Genomic DNA, 11339 nt, shown 5'->3' on the forward strand with positions numbered 1-11339 from the left:
ATTTCAGGTAAATGTTAAGCTTCCTAAAGGTAAAAACTATTCAGCAGTTTAATGTTCAATCCAGAGTAGTTTCCATTTATTTTTTCCTTCCGCTGATGTTTTCCCAATGTTCAGTCCAGGCATCTTGGGCTCATACCTTTTTCTTTCTATCCAAGAAGTCAAAAAGAGGTTATCCAATTATATTATACCAACTCTATTATTTTGGTTGGTGGGCTGCACATCAATTATTCTGATTATTCCAGTAGGACCACCATCTCTCTCCCCCCCCCCCCCGTTTTCAGGTATAGAAGAACCCAATTGTTTAGGGGTTGTTCGGGTGGGGGCATTGGCTGAGGGGTTGGGGAACAATAGCCAATACATGTGGTAAAATGTATCTTACGTTTCACACTGGAAAGCTATTTTTGTCTCCCGAACACCTTACATTCTATGAACATGCATTCCTCCGGCAAGTCTTGGATTTGAGACAGGGGAAAAGACTAGAAATCTCAATAACATTAAAAATACCTATGAGAAGGTAGGCATTTTGTTCTCAGAACCCAAAGTTCCATTGCTCTTTATTGATGCTTGCTTTCTATGTTGCTTTCTATAGTGCCCAAGGTACACTTTTAGGCAATGTTAGGTATGTGTACCAGCCAGCCAGACAACATACCACATCGCTAAAACAACAGGTTATGCTTTTTTAAGAGTCCTTGAGGTAGGTTGACGGGCAAGACAGCCTCTTAACCTTTTCCAGTTTTTCTAGTTTTATGTGTACTGCCAGATACTGATCGGATGCCCTGAGAGTGGCAAAATGCTCATTTCATACCTAAAGAAAAAAATGGGGAGGGGAAGAGAAGAAAAATCTCCCATACTTCCACAGTTTCAAAATTCAGCATTCATTAACAGTGTACTCTTAATACAGAAATAATATACTCAGAAATAAGACCTAATGAAGCTTTTTTCCCCAGCCCAAACTCACTGGAACTCAGTTCCAGCACCTCTCAGGTGGGCGCCATTGCCATTCAAAGAAAACAAGGGAGGTGCTCATGGTCAGTTTTCTAGAAAAATAGCACTACTCACTCACTCCCAAAAGAGCAATTCTCCCAGTCTCTTAACGTGGCAGCTGGCAAGCATCAGTAATTATTTATACAGTTTCGGGTGAAGAGAAGAGTTTTCTTTCATGTTTACAATGCATATTGGAAAGCATATCTGTTCAACTTGGTATGTGATGCAGCGATAAGGGCCTTTTAAGTGTTAAAAAGAAGGGAGAATTTTGACAAGTGTCATTTCTCTGATCTCAGTGCTTGCCGCTGTATAGGATGGAGCATCACAGAACAGCTAATACAGCAGAATGTTGTGTGGGTAGTCCAAAATAAGCCCACCACTCATGCACTATTATTATGTCAATGACATGTTGTGTCGTGCACTATTATTGAATCAATGACATTCCCCTGCCCCCCTCCCCAAAAACCCTACAAGCATTCTGAAGTAGGCCCCTAGCTGCTGTCATCTGCGGTGATGCTGGGACCCAGCCCGACCATTAGGCAAAATGAGTGCTCCCACACATGATTCTGGGTGTCATGAGAGGGCAAACAATAGTTATTTCATTTTTCACCACACTCTTCTTACTGTCAGGGAAGCGAGAGCCGCTTGCTTGGTTTTCGGGCTCAGCTAGCTGCCCAAATATTTTGCCTGGCTTCAGATACAGTAGTACCTCGGTTTAATAACAGTCCTGTTTACGAATGATTTGGTTTACGAACTCCGCAAAACTGGAAGTGGTGCTCCAGTTTGTGAACTTTACCTCAGTCTACAAACGGAAACCGAATGGTGGAAGGGCACTGGTGGCGGGAGGCCTCATTAGGGAAAGTGCACCTCGGTTTAAGAATGGACTTCCGGAACGGATTAAGTTAGTAAACCAAGGTACCACTGTACTTTGCACCTTGATTTGGGAATAGGAATGGAGGGATCTGTCCATTTTAGTTCTCTCAATTTCTCTCTTTTCCCATCTTAAATTCAGTTTTCCACATTTCTGCACTGATTTACAGATTTTTGAAAAATGAAAATTCACCAGTGTTTTACTACAGATTTCTCCTAATGCATGTTTATATGCAGTTTTGACTAATGTACACATTTTCTGAAGGTGCTTTCCCTACTATTATGATTTTCAGTAATACACGTATTAATTTTTATTCACTCCTCCCCCCAATATATACATTTTTGTAAGCATTGCTTAGGTGGAGAACTGCACTGCAAAACTGAGTTGTGTTAATTTTGAAGGATCATTGTGTTTTGGTTCTTGTATTGTTTTGGGAAGCACGGATTAGGTATGTTTGCCTTTCTATTCAAACTGAATTGCACTCTTCCCGCTTCCCTATTTAGGAAGGGAGGAACTGCCATTCACTGCTCTACCTAGCAGAATGCCTTGGGCTGACTCTGTGCACTTAGAAAACAAATTCTACTGTGGTCAGTTGTCTTGTTCCTACATGTGCCTTAATCTCTAACATCAGCATGCACTGCTTCACAAGCTGTGGAAAGAAAACACGGCAAACCCTGAGAATTATATTCTTAGGCTTCTACTCCACACCGTGGCTGGAAAGAGAAACTGCAGTAACACTGACATGTTATGTGAAAATGTGCATCAGTGTTACTTAACCTGAGGCTGTTTGTGGAATCTGCAGGGCATCGTCACGCACACGATGATCTGCTCAAAGACTGAGAAATTGACATGACTTACGGTATCCTCAGTGGCTTTGTATACCACACAGAGGGGGGAAATTGGGTCTATTACAAGCAGGGCTATTTGTCCTGGGCATTACAAAATAATAACCTGTCTAAAAGTATCTCAAAATTTTGCATCACAATAAATGATGCAAATTTACCATTTTGGGTGTATGCTGTGGCTCTCTGGCCTTCCCTTGTCACAGCTTAGTCTTTTAACCTCTAACCCCAAACTCGCCTCTGAAAAGCATTGATCTCTCCGTCACTCACACCAATCCTCCAATCCCTGCACTGGGTCCCCATCACATTATGCCTTGGTCCAGTATATCTGAAGGAGCGTCTCCACCCCCATCGTTCTACCCGGACACTGAGGTCCAGCACCGAGGGCCTTCTGGCAGTTCCCTCACTGTGAGAAGCCAAGTTACAGGGAACCAGGCAGAGGGCCTTCTCAGTAGTGGCGCCTTCCCTGTGGAACGCCCTCCCACCAGATGTCAAAGAGAACAACAACTACCAGACTTTTAGAAGACATCTGAAGGCAGCCCTGTTTAGGGAAGCTTTTAATGTTTGATGTATTATAATATTTTAATATTTTTTGGAAGCTGCCCAAAGTGGCTTGGGAAGCCCAGCCAGATGGGCGGGGTATAAATAATAAATAATAAATTATTATTATTATTATTATTATTATTATTATTATTATTATTATTATTATATGCATCCATCTCAAACTCCATCCTTGGCTTTAAGGCCCTGCCCAGGTTGTCCCACTCTTTGCTATTTGTACGCCAACATCCCCACCTCCAGTGGGGCAAATATCAGATTGGGGAGTCCTTAGATGGACAAAATGTTGCAAAGGGAAAATGTTGACGCTCCATCTCCCTTTCTCTGATCAGAATGGTGACTCCCCGGGGCTGCTTTGAACGTGTTTTTGATTGATTGGTTGATTGATTGATTGATTGATTCAATTAAAAACACATACACCAAAAGACTGGCAGATCTAAGGGCCTAACTTTGGCATACAAGGTGTCATGAACTGGCAGGACAACGGGGAGGTGGAAGAGGATCCCAGAGAGGGGTGTAGCCGGTACTGCGACACACTGGGGCAAGCTGGGGATGGGGAAGGAGAGGTTCATGTAGGAATTACTCACAGGGTGACGGAGGATGATGAGAGGATGGGGGCCAGTGCACAGGAACCAGAGCAGCAGGACCTATCACCAGAGCCAGAGAGGCCCCTGTCTCCATGAACATGGTGGGCTCTGAGGCATAGGGAGCAGCGGGAGGGGTGCTCCAAGAAGCTGAGGCAGGCAAGGGCCCCAAACCCAGCTTCCTGGCTGGCCAGGTGAGACTCGCTAGCTCTCAGTGTGTGATTCCTCAGCTGGAGTAGGCTTGGAACAGGTGAGGGTCATATGCCTCGTCAAGCCCAGATGCTGCAATCAGCATGCAAAAAGAGAAGCAGAGCTGAGGGCCTGTGTTTGCTCAACTGCCCATGTTGATAGACCTCCGCTTGGATGCTCCAGGATTTTTGTGGGACTGTACTTCGGACACGTGGATTGACCCCGGACTGACTTGCTGCCAGGTAGGTTCAGGACGGAAGGGATGCTTTGCATACAGAAGGGCCCAAGCGCAACCCCTTGCTTCTTTAGGTAACTGCTCAGGGAGTAGGTGATGGGTGAGATCTCTGCTGGAGAATCTGGAAAGCTGCTGGCAGTAAAAGTAAATGATTCTGGGTAAAATTGCTCAGTATAATTCAGCTAGCTAGATCCATAAGAAGCTATATCTTGATAGTGGATCTCCTGTGCCGTGCCGAATTTATTTTATTTATTAAATTTATATACTGCCCTATACCCGGAGGTCTCACACCCTGAGTTGAATGGCTGAAGTGTGGTTTAAATAAAACCAGGGACTTCCTTGCTCCATGCCACATGATGCCCAGTCTCAAAGTGCCCCTACAGTGAAAGGAGGTAGGCATGGAGGATTGGGTGGCTTGGACAACACTTATTCACCTGTGATTTTATCCTTGCAAGTTACTGTCAACTCCCATGGGGGGAAATGTAGCATAGAGCTCAGTCACATGTAAGCACCCAAAGAATTCAGATTGTCATGCATATTTATTATTATTAACATTCAAGTCAAGAAAAGGAAAGACATGAAAGGTAAAACAACAAATAGTACTTCTGTGTTAACAATTATGCTTTATGGGTATTGCTATGACCGGTTGGTTGGTTGGTTGGTTGGTTGGTTGGTTGGTTGGTTGGTTGTGTTTGCTTGGAAGAGAGCGAACAACACAGTGTTCCATTGCTATCCTGCACCCTCCTCAATAAACTTTGCAGTTTTGCAATAGTTGCCATTGACTGCCTTAAGAGCCATTCTTATGACTGCCTTAACATTGCATCACTGCAGAGTTTTCAATACAATTACAGACTACTCTGCTAAAGAAAGCAGTCTGTTTCAACTAAAAATAGTGCAGCCTGGAAGTACACAGTACAATTGTTGAGATCTCAAAAACTGTTCCCAGGTGGCAATGGGGTTTTCTGCACATTCATGATAATGAGAATCAGAAATGGTGGTAGTTCCTCCAATTGTTTGATCGTGCTTGGAGAACTCACAGTGCAGTGCTGCACTGTCAGGCTGCACACCTCTAGCTCCTTGGTGGAGCAAACCAACACAGCATTAGAAACCATTCCACCTACTGCGTTTTAAACTATATATAGATGAAGCCCATTTCTCAGATAACGACCAAGAAAGGAGTTGATCTATTTCAAAATACACCCACCAGAAAACCTTCACAGGTTTAGTGGTAAAAGACATTATGTGCAGAAGTGCACACAAGGTGCAGGTTGGCTATGCACAGTGCAGTTGTTCAGATCTCAGGAAGACAAGCAAAGTTGCGCATTGATTGTTATTTGTTCAGTAGTGATGGCAAATTGCAGATTATTTGTGGTCCTATAGGGTGGAGGGCTAACCAACCCACATTTTCTTGCAAAGGGAAACATTCCAAGAAATGCACTACATGGCATGCTCCTGGAGCCTAACAATTTTTTGGACAGGGAAAGTCAATATGAATAACTTTGGAAAATAAAACCCTTCTCTCCTGGGTCAACAACTAGTGTTGCCAGAGGGGGACCACTTTAACAAGAGAGTAGAAGCATGGCACAAAGCTTCACACCTTAACTACCGAAATGGCTTCCTGCCAAAATCCCTCTGTCACTGATGCTGCTCATTTCCATTCCTCTTTCGCCTCTAGGATTGGAAATTAGGAGGGTCATAAATGTACTGCTTAATTTGGCCCAGGGGCAGCCAGTTGACAGCTATTTTTTTTGAGAAAGCAGACAAAAGGTGAGTTAATTCCATCCTTGGAATGACTCCTGATATATTGGTGGTAGTATGATGTCTTGTCTTTACAAGAATGAGGCGTGAGACTGGCAGGGGATATAAAAATCTTATCTCAGGGGCAGCCCTCTTTTTTCATGCCATATGACAATCACAGGTGCCAAAATGCCTCGGACTAGGTAGTTAGACAATTCAGTTGTCCAAATCTGGCACATTTTTCCTTCTGAAGGAAGGTGGTGATATGATCCTTTTCTTTCTTTTCTTTGGACTGCAAATCTACAAATCAGAAAAGGGGGCATGGAGAGAATATATTTCATGCTTTCCGTAAGGATAAAGATTACGACAGAATGGAAGAGGGAAGTGTGAATCTGAGGATGCCAAACATTCTTTGGTCTGATTTCAATATCACGATGGCCATCATTTCTTGAGTCCAATTTTTTTCTCGAGGTCGGTCACACCATCTTGAGCTGCCTTGTACACTTGGTCCACAGCTGTAAAAAGGGAAGGAAGGATGTTACTAATTGGGGTTTTGCAAACACTTGGTTCCTAATGTGTAGCTTCGATGTGCTGCCCAGTCTGAACAACCACTGCCTGCAAAAGCAGAATAGCCCACTTAATATTCATTGACTTCTCATGTCTCAGCTTCCCCTTTCCTTTACCAGTCAGAGGTTAGGGATGGGATTGTGCTTTGAGGTCAGTTGTGATGTTGCTGTGTTTTCCCTGCACTTGGCAGAATTCCAGTGTGCGCGCCTTCCTCATTGGGATGACACTGGCAAAGACTGAGTCAGCTGCCGTGTTCACAGAGCTATAATTTTCAGAGTTCCCCATGGAAAAGACATTATGTTTACAAAGCAGATGCTTGGCTACCACTGACATTATGCAACCTACCAAGGGTTGTATATGCATATCATAAATGGAACAGGCACAGCTCATGCTGAATTGACAATCTGCTTTTAAACTAGTAGCAATTTTGAGTCCTACCTTTCTGACCCGCCTGGGTAGCTTGGTCCACAACTTGCTGCGTGGCCTGTCCCACCTTGTTTACTGCAAGAAAGAGAAAAAAACAGTTTTATTTAATAAAAAAGATCAGTTGTACAAAGGAAAGGGACTAGGAAAATCAAAGGGCAATATTTATTTTATTCTTATTTATATCATAGGTTTCTTTCAGGATGTATTCTTCTCCCAGAGCAGTTTATAATAAAACCTGTGCAAACTGTAGGGGTGAGAAAATCTGTAAATTTGAGTTCTTTCAGTTGCTAATTTTTCCCATCTTCAGTTCATTTGTAAAAATTTGTAGAAATTTTGAGATCAGTTTGCAATTTTTTAAAAAGTCCTCATGAAAATTCACCATTTTAGTGTGATTTCGCCTAATGTACACATTCTTTGTATGCAATTTTGCTTAATATTCATATTTTCGCAGGCAGTCCCCCTTATATAACATTTTTGTGCATTATTTTCACCAATGCATACTTTTTTGTACACTTTACAATAGCATAGGCATTTTTGTACATATTGCTTGACCGGAGAACTGTGTTGCAAAATTTGAAGAAGTGGCAAATTTTGAAGGATGGCTGCATTTCGGTTCGTGTATTGTTTCAGGAAGTGCAAATCAGTTTGGCTCACCTTTGAATGTGATTTGAATCACATTTCTCCCCCGCCCCTAGCATAGTGTAACCCCCACCAAGCTGAAAACATCAGCAATACTTGAGGATCATCTGGTATCCATGGTGTGTTTTTACAGCCCCATGCATGCATGCAGAAGCCCCCGAAGGGTTTAATGAATCCCTGGCACATTTTCCGTTTGTAGTTGATGGGTTGTGAGATGCTCTTGGTGGGTCCACAAGCTGTGTGGTCCTGCATCATGAGGTTAGACTCGTGGTTCAGATTGATAACTTTATCAGACACGCACCAGCAGACAATAACAAGATGTTCTTTGAGTGCACACTGAGTACATAGATATCATAGGAAAAACAAGATCTTCCTTATCACAGCACCTGGGTGAATGGCTGTGACCTAGCAGATCAGTGGCATCTGAGGACATGAATGTACATGTTTTTCAGAATTGAGTTGTTTTTAGGAGAGGGGAAAGCAGCGACATCACAAGTAATGGGGTGAGCAGGAAAGGCTATTTAACTTCGGTACAGAAAAGAAATCTCACCATTCCTCTGAGCGTACTACAGTGATGGCTAGTTCACACCACTCCCCTAACTGATGTTGGGAAAGATGGAGGGCACAAGGAGAAGGGGATGACAGTGGAAGAGATGGTTGGACAGTGTTCCCGAAGCTACTAACATAAGTTTGATCAAACTGCGTGAGGCAGTGGAAGACAGAAGTGCCTGGCGTGCTCTGGTCCATGGGGTCATGAAGAATCACAACTAAACGACTAAACAACAACAACAACAAACAAACATTGATGCTTGCAGTGCCATTCCATCTCTCAGCCTGATCTATCTCACAGCGTAGCATAAGAGCCAACTCCTAGGGGCTGAGGTCCTTTCGGGGGCCTTCATAAAATATTTGAGGGCCTCCCCCCCAAAAAAAAAAAATTGATGGGCATTGCCATTCAAATGGTGTGCGTGTGCCACTTCATGTGATCATTTATGTGGGGTGGGGCTCACTTGCCCCCCCCCCAATTTTATTCAACTTGGCACCCCTGCAGCATAGTCATGAGGATAAAATCGAGAGTGGGGCACATTGTTCTGAGCTCTCCAGAGGAAAGGCAAGATACAATGCAATAAACGTAATAAAAGTAGGCTGCATCCACTTTAACGCTCAGGACTATTAAGCAGAGCATATAATGTCAATCAAGATCCCTGTTAGATCCCTGTTGCTGAAGGGCTAACCTGTTCTTTGGTGAAGCTCTTCCTGGACTGTTCCACTTCAGACTGCACATGGGTGTTTTTTGTTTTTTTAAATGAAATTCAGCCTCCTTCAAGCATTTAAAAACAATAACACCTTGTTTATAGAAGTCTAAGGCTGCATTCAACAGCACAATCTTCATCTGCCTCAACTGCAACAAAGCATGTCTCTCCTGTATCGGTCTCTACAGCCACAGCAGGCACTGTAACCTTCCAATGTTTTGACATCACCCCCAAAGACGCACTCCTCCATTGTCTCCCAAGACAGACGGATACCAACAATCCTAATTATAATGCTAGCACTTCTACCCCAGATTTTAATGTTTCTTTTATACTGCCTCACCTGTTGCATTATGGAACTGTGGCTTGTTGCTCTATATACCAGCATGCCATGCTAAATTTGATATTGTAGAAAAAACTGTATGCTTAAATACTGCCTGAAATTTCTTCACCTGAGACTACAACACAGAACCTCTGCAATTTGCTGAGTTAACTGGTTGTAAAATTGGTCCCCCCCCCCCCCGGAGCCAAATAACCTAGAAATGTACACTAAACTTCTGCTAGAGTCCGCTGTTTTTCCAGTAGTGGCTTTTACATTGTGGGAAAGATTGCATAAAGTGTGGAAATTATCAGATAAGGAAACTTTGTGAAAATGGAATAAAATGCTGTGTGGATGCAGCTAAACTTGCTATGCCACAGAGTTGTAGAATCATAGAGTTGGAAGAGTTAGTTCCTAGAGGCATAGAAACATAGAGTTGGAAGTGTCTTCAATCAGCAATACACTTTTTCAGAGGGGTGCATTCTGGTTTACAAGAAGCAGAGACCAGGAAGGAAGGAGACCAGCTTGATGCTACTGAGAATGTATAAACCAGCCCTGAGAACAAAACTACTTTTCATTGGGCATCTGAAGTGAAACCAAGATACAGTAGATAGATAGATAGATAGATAGATAGATAGATAGATAGATAGATAGATAGATAGATAGAGTTTCTTACCAGCATCCTGCACAGTCCCTTCAGCTTGTTGAGCGAAGCCCTTAAAACATGGTTGCTTTCCAGACATGGTTGTTTTCAACAGCTTCTATCCTTAACCAAATTTAAAACATCGGCCTTCTAAACATTCTGCGGCAGTGTCTCCAGCCCATGCTGGTTTTATATACAAACCAAGACACCCCCACCCTGATGCTCACTCGACAAATATTTTCAATAGGTGGAGCATTCAGGTGGCTTAGCATTTTAAGCCCAGATAAACGAAACTGAAGGCACGTGTCAAAATGCCAAATTCTTTGCCTTTCCCAGGTGGGAGGTGTGTCTCAGCAAGCGTTTTCTTTCTGCATCAGTGGGAATAGTGCTCATCCCTTCTGAATAGAATCTCAGTGGAAAATAACTGAGCAAATGGCGGGCACGTCAGCATGGAGCAACACAGAGGCAGTTGTGTGAGGGAGGCACCAATGTCCGTTCGTATCTGGGCCTGTGTATCCACAATACTGAGGTAATCAATGTGGTGCCCCCCTTCCAATGTTGTTGAACCACAACTCTCCTTAACCCCCAACTATTTGTCATGTTGGCTACTCATGCCTTTGCAGAAGTGTCCTCAAAGGTTGCATTCTGATTTTTTGCTCTGGCATATGGATTTCATTTCTATTGCACTAAACATTTACAAAGTACCATCCTTTGAAAAAGGGTATAGGAAACTAAGGCCCTTCCTCCTTGTCCTAGGCCTCCAAGAACACAACATACTGGTGCTCAGATGTCTCTGTGCAGGCCCCTTATCATCCTCTGTACACCATTCAGGGGATAGATGCAGTATCTTAAATGGCATAGGTTTGGTTAATTCATTTAAGTCTTAACAGTCATTTGTATGCACACCCTCTTTAGGCAATTTGTGCCTATTACTTACTCGCTTCCAAACTTGTTCCTTTTTATTGATTTATTTAACAGAATTGGTACACCATGAAACTACTAAAAACCACTAAGCCATCTTTCCCCGTTCTGTTATGGTGGTGAGCCGAGCCGAGCTTTATTTAGTGGTTCTTCTAATCCAGTCATGCAGCCAGCAGAGTTTGTGTCAATACTTACCTGAGCTTCCGTTCGCGGGATCACCGGTATTGACTCTAGCAATCGTATTGCCGAACTAGGGTGTTTTAGTAAATGAGGCGTGTTTTGCTCACCATTTAATGCAGCATTGGACAGGCCATTAATGTCTCTCATCTCTTGACTCGGAATTTTAAAAAGCAGAGAGAGCAAACAGCCACCTGAAGCCAGCAAACAAATATGAAGTACAGTCCAGATGTGTCAGGTGGCGAGGAAAGGAAAGAACCCGTCAGGCAATGCATGGACTTCTGAGAACAGAAGACAACAGAAACAGCTTGCTGCTGGCTTAATAAAACACACAGGTGGGGCGTTAAGGCACCATTGAGGCAGCTGTTTTTTTGTGTTGACCTTGAGCTGAGAGGTT

At 43.2% G+C, this 11339-nt stretch overlaps 2 long non-coding RNA genes across 3 annotated transcripts; one reads left to right on the top strand and one right to left on the bottom strand.

Moving 5' to 3' along the window:
* Positions 1 to 4783: 4783 nt before the first annotated feature.
* Positions 4784 to 10095, bottom strand: LOC309341846. Its single transcript, XR_014156587.1, has 3 exons — positions 9878 to 10095; positions 7006 to 7068; positions 4784 to 6515 (listed from the first exon to the last, which is right to left on the bottom strand). It is a non-coding gene; the product is annotated as an uncharacterized lncRNA (long non-coding RNA).
* On the top strand, positions 9230 to 11257 carry LOC309341847. Of its 2 annotated transcripts, none has more exons than XR_014156588.1 (3): positions 9230 to 9743; positions 10181 to 10373; positions 11117 to 11257. It is a non-coding gene; the product is annotated as an uncharacterized lncRNA (long non-coding RNA). The 2 variants fall into 2 exon arrangements; XR_014156589.1 differs by having other exon boundaries at positions 11120 to 11257.
* The last annotated feature ends 82 nt before the right edge of the window (positions 11258 to 11339 follow it).

Source organism: Podarcis erhardii (genome assembly GCF_964252035.2).
Source record: "Podarcis erhardii genome assembly, chromosome: 5".
NCBI classification, from domain to species: Eukaryota; Metazoa; Chordata; class Lepidosauria; order Squamata; family Lacertidae; genus Podarcis; species Podarcis erhardii.